This window comes from Montipora foliosa, chromosome 5, assembly GCF_036669935.1.
Source record: "Montipora foliosa isolate CH-2021 chromosome 5, ASM3666993v2, whole genome shotgun sequence".
Taxonomy (NCBI): domain Eukaryota; kingdom Metazoa; phylum Cnidaria; class Anthozoa; order Scleractinia; family Acroporidae; genus Montipora; species Montipora foliosa.
In genome coordinates, this window is record NC_090873.1 from 187,501 (window position 1) to 193,780 (window position 6,280).

Consider the following 6,280-nt stretch of genomic DNA (forward strand, 5'->3'; position numbering starts at 1 on the left):
CATTATGAAAAAAGACTTGGAAATGTCATGTTTTAACCCGTTACCGGGTATTTCACCAGAACCACCGGCAAAGCGATTTGAAAGCCTAATTGAAGTGCTCGACGAGTTAATGAGTGCGCGAGAGCCATTCAAAGAACGGATATCACAAACTAATATTAATAATAATAATAATTAGAATTTATTTAGCGCTTATACAAACAATTCTAAGCGCTTAAACAATTGGAGTCAGAGTTAAACAGAATTAAAGCTTAAGCATCGTTACAGATCTTTCTACATAAAGAAAAATCTTGTCCAGATTATTTATTACGTCATTTGATCGCCAGAGAAATCGGAAATACGTGATTTTGTCGCATAGCATAGCATTTATTTTTATAATCAGGGGCACCCAACGAGAATATAGTTCAAAACCACTTAAACATAGCATTGTTAAACGTATTTTAGTATTTAAACGGTAGATATAGGCATAATTTTATCCCCTAAAAAGTTTTCATCTGTTCGGATTTCCTAGCTGAAAGTCTAGTGATCCGAAAATTATAGGGATCAAAACTTACCTTTTCGAAAAGTTTAGCCAGAAAAAAGGCTCCCGAAAATTCTAGGTGACCTTTTTAGGGTAAAAATCCTTTTAAAATGGGCAATTATACCATTTTTCCAGATGTTCGAAAATCCTAGGAGAGGCAGGCAAGCAAGAAATTTTACAACAAATTTTCCGAAAATTCTAGATCTCAAATCGTCTTCCGAACAGATATTTTCCGAAAATTGACGTTGGGTGCCCCTGTATAATCACTTACATGAACAATAAAGCGCCGGACGTTGATAAGCATTACGTACATTTTGCGCTGCTAAAATTTTGTGTGCTGAATACCCTGCCACTTATTTGCATAACAATAACAGCTATTGTATTCTGACTTGTCTTCAAAGAACGCCCCCGAGTGCTAATAAAGGTGGTCGCCAGCGATGATACCTTGTTTTTAGTTGTCTGAGTGCGATCTTGAATGATTACATTGCCCGGCAAACAGGCTTTGAAGTGGCATGTAATGATGTTATGAAAGCTGGAGTAGTCCCAGCTGGACTCTGGACTCTGAACTCCGGACCGTCAACAAAAGAATTCAAAAATTAAAATTCTGGACACTAAGTTGACAAATTTCCTCCCTATCCGTGTTCAGAAAGAGATGACTTTTGAAAAAAAATTGCACACTAGGTGATATCTACCATTCATTAATAAAGAAGGCCTATCTAATGTTAATAATTACTTTATTTAAGTCTCAAGTTTATTTAGCCGATCACGAGTGCTCTACTAATTGGGGAGAAAACAAAGTGGGAACAAATCGACTGAAATTAGAACAAATCGAATCTTGATTTTTGAGAGGAGGGGAAAACTGGAGTATCCGGGAAAAAAACCTCTCGGAGCAGATTAGAAAACCAACAACATCAACGCACACATGGCATCGAATCCGGGAATCGACCCGGGCCACGATGCAAAGGTGAAATCCGAGTGCTCTCACCACTGCGCCAGCCATGCTCCTCTAATAAACTGGAGTATCCGGGAAAAAAACCTCTCGGAGCAGATTAGAAAACCAACAACATCAACGCACACATGGCATCGAATCCGGGAATCGACCCGGGCCACGATGCAAAGGTGAAATCCGAGTGCTCTCACCACTGCGCCAGCCATGCTCCTCTAATAAAGCGTATTTCATAAAGAAGTTAATTAAGGAAGAATATAGTGATATAATGATGAATATCTTGAATTAGGCAAAACAAATTAGAAACGTTAGTGAACTTAACTTTGGCAAGAATTCTTTTTAGAACATACAGCGTGCGTGCTAGTCCAATCCAAATCCTATTAAGAAGTTGGTAAACACAGAGGCAGGTCGTACATATAAAGTAAAAATAGCGATTGACTGGAACGAAAAAGCCTGAAATTAAATATTTCTGGGTCACTAGAGCGACAGGGCCTGCGTTGCAGTAGGTGTTAGAGAGAGATTATGGATAGTGACTGGTGCATTTAAGCTACAGGTAGATTATGTGATTAGCAATTCTAGGTCGACACCGATTACCCGTAATTTTCGAGATCATCCCAAGTAAGTCTCTCTCTATTTCCGAATTCTGAAGTTGTGAGAGTAGTTGAGTCAACAGTTTCTTAGGTTAATGAAGCTTTTTTAGCTTCAATGAAGTGTATACGTACAGATCGTTGTCCGTCTTCAATTGAGCCAACAGTAAGTCCGCCGGCACATATTTGAGTAGAAGCTGATACTCGACAAGTCACTTCGAATCAAGATTAATGCAAACAAGGACCACTTTCGATTTAGTATGGAGCCGTCTGACACGATAGAATAAGCCAAGACCCCTTGCTTGGTTAAGTTTTTCTTTTAGTTCAACGAATCTCTGGGGAAAGCAAACCTGGTGTCCTTCTGTATTCTAAGTCTCATACCGGTCAACAGCTGGCCGACTGTCCAAGTCTAGTCAAAGTGGTAGTGATGTCCAATTTTGCTTTTAGTACTTCTCTTGGCTGTTTTACCGATAATATTTAGTTTCGGAGGCTATATTGAAGAACCATTTCACTAAGCTCTTGGTTAGCGGCACTTTTTCGAAATGTTATGATGATTGGGTTAAAATATGTGCCCCGGGGTTTATCTTCACTGTCATACGCGATTCCTTTCTGTAGTATGCATGCACTCAGGCGCCACCTGTCATCCACGTAAGGAGAGTCCATGCAAACAACAATTCAGCCCTGCGGAAGACTCGGAGAACTTACTTTGACGCTATTTCTGAGTATTTAACACAGCAGTGTATAGCTAGTGTATGGAACCGCTTCTTTTGTCCACCTGAGATTATTAATCCCCTTTCAATTTCAGTTTCTGTGCAAGTTTTAGGAAGAAAAGATTTATACTTTATTTGAGGCACGTTAATTTTTGTCTTTTAAGCAAACATTACTAGTCTGACGTTATTTCCACAGCCTTGAAGGTCTTTTCTAAGTTTTTTTATTTGTCAGTTTGTGACCTCAAATCTGATTATATCCCATGATTGTGACATAGAAATGTTCCCTGACCATAGAAAATTCCTTGTTTGTCCTGCGTTTTGGGGGACCGAAAAGTTCAAATATTTTCAGTCTGTAATTTTGGCTTTCGGCTTATTCTCCGCTCTGTATTTATTTTTTTTAAGTTACTCAAGCCTTTATTGACTTAGTAGAGAAGAAAAGGTATTTCCATTTCCTTTTTTCTCATGATGACGGCTTTTGAGAGCGATCGGAGCTTACAAAAACGTAGCCAAGATCAGTAGTTTGTCAGTTAACTATAACTTGCTTTAGCGTTGTTTTTTTTTTGTTAATGAGGAAAAGTCCTAATGGAAACCGACGCAAGTTATCACTTGGTTGGGTATCGTACTGGATACTTATTAGGAAGGTTCAGAGTGTATGTCTGTTACTGAGCGCAGAATCTCAAAGTTCATAAGCCAAACTGATACTATTTTAGGAACGCCGGGCTGTATGGCTGTTTATGCCAGGTTTTTCTGGCCTCTGTGGTAGACCAGCATGGTTTACAAACAACACACGCCATATCTAAGAAACACGCGTCAGCTGAATGAATAAAATTTCTATCAAAAGTAGCGCGAGCAACACACCGGAATTGGAAATACGGCGTAAAATCGCGCGAACCGGAAATAAAACCTGCGGAAAAAAATTTGTCTTTGTCTCGAAATTTTGCTTGGTGACCTGCCTTGACTTTTTGCATGCACGTACCATTCACGATGGCACTTCATATAAAAACGTTTTGCCTCTGAAAGCTATCAAGCACAATTTTTTGTAAACTACAAACCCCTTTTTTGATGTATCTTAAATTCTATTAGATAAATTTTGTCGTATTCTTAAAGGAATTAGAGAATTTTGGGAGATTTCCAACAAAGGAATAAAAACGGTGGGTCACCGACATAGGTTTTCAGTTAATTTTCAAAAAACTGAGATTTATAGGGCCTTTTTGTGGACCTGGTGTGTTGCTATGGTAACCGATATGGCGTCATAAGTGCCCTTAAAGTATTACCAAAAGCCATAATAATTATGGCTCTTGGTATTACCGAACAATAGAGTTGCAAAGATATATTTGCCTACGCTATGAAATATCCTTCTTTGGGAACTTTCATCGTTTCACAACCACAACGAAAACTCCTTTTGAGCCTCCTTAAGTGGATTCTTAGGGAAAACCTACCCGTGGCGCTGTTCGCTTGAGTAGGCTTTTCGACTTTGGCGTTTATACCTTTAATGTAACCGATCCGGAAATATAGACCCGTTCTTAATGATTTGAAATTACGTTAATTGCGAGCACGCGCTTTGCATTACAAGAGCGAATCTCTATAGGATCCTTTTGGAACGCCACTATCTCCGTTTAGTTGGCTCAGACAGCCCAAAGAACTTTCTATATATATATATATATATATATATATATATATATATATATATATATATATATATATATATACACACTGGATATATGACCGATTTTTCCTCAAGGGTGCTCGACAATATTGGAGCTTCGTAAGAGAACGTGAGCTAGTTTTCGTTCATATATTCGATCTACAGATCTGTTTCGTGGGAGTGTATCCCACTCGTCAGGACCTAGATGACAATGTTAATTCGTAGGTTTTTATATACCATTCCCTTGAAATTACAATAATTAGGTGTTTTTTAGTAAAAATTTAATAATTAGGTGTTTTTTAGTAAAAATTTGTTTGCATGCCTACAAGTGTTCGCAAGTTCTGTTCTTTTGTTGAGGGTGGCAAGCTCTTGTTTACATATAATGTAGAACTTTTCTAGCGTGCACAATTTGCATCTTTTGGTTGCATTAGAGTATGCCTGTGCCTTATCAAGAATTTTCCATCTGATCGTGTAATCTACTCCCGCTTCCTTTAACTGCCACACATGCTTGCTGAGCTCAGTTTGGTTGCTGTATACTTCATTTCTAAATGATTGTTTGTGATTGGCAAATCTAGACTTAAAGTCTGTGTCGGTTAAACCCACGTAGCATTCACTCCCCTGCTCTGTTGTTACGATGGCTTGGTATACGATGCCCTTAGTAAGGCACTGGTTCTCTAGTGGGCAGTCCTCTTTCCTGCGGCAATTGCAGAGCCTGGCGTCGCTTATGGCTTCTCCTGAGTTGGTTTGCTTCAGCAGGCGCTTGTTGTGTGCGTCGATTGTGCTCTTGACGTTGGGCATACAGCTGTAGGATAGCTTGAGGGTGTTACGGTTGAATATAGGTCTTAAGGCGTGTCCTCTGGGGAACATTCGCAGACAATGCGCAAGAACTTCTTTCCAAGGTTAGTTCTCACTCTCATATCGAAGGGTGGGTTGTACCATGTGATATTTCTTTTTCTTGGCCTGCGGATTTTTCTCGTGCTATTTTTTGGGGTGAATCTCAATTTGTATGTGTATCCGCTCTTGTCTAGTGCTGCCTGGTACGCCGGTGCTGCTTTGTTGAATACTTCTTCGTCAGATGAGATGTTCGACAGCCTTTGGTTTATGTTCTCTGGGATTCGCTTGATGATGTTCGGTGGGTGATTGCTTTTCGCGTGTACATAAGATGGTACGTTTCCGGGCTTCATAAAAGGATAGTGTTTTCCGGTGTTTAGGTCCAGGGTCACGTCTAAGTAATTTACCACCTTTTTATTCGCTTCAATGGTTATTTTCAGGTTTTTGTCGGCGAAGAGCTTGCATATTTGCTTCTTAGTGCGCTCGGTGGTGCGTGGGGACCCTTGGGATATTGCGAGCCCGTCGTCTCTGTATAGTCCTATTGTGTCACCGCAAATTCTTTTCAGTAGGTTCAGCATGTATACCACGACCAATTCGCATGACTCAGCGCCATCATAGGACCCCATTGTTACGTCGAATAAACCGTCGTTTGCACCTTTCTTTACCCATGGGGCGTCCGGGTTGAATAGCAGTGTTTGTTTTGCGTGCATAATAATCTGTTTCTCCGATGGTAAGATGTTTACATACTCCGATGCAAAATCAATTGCCTCAGACAACAGTTTCTCCGTAATCGATGGGTAAAAATCTACGATGTCAAAACATATGAACGCTGCATTCTGCTTGTTTTCTATTGCGTTGAACCATTCCAGTACTGACTGAGTGTTCCTCCAGAGGTTGACGTTGGTGGATGTGGCAACACTTTTCACGATCTTTTGGAGTATTTCCTTGCTAATACGTCCGATTTCTGATTTTGTAGGGTTAATTAGCCGGCATGTGGGTGTGTTATTAAAATTGGGCTTATGGTCTTTTAGCGTGATGAAAGCA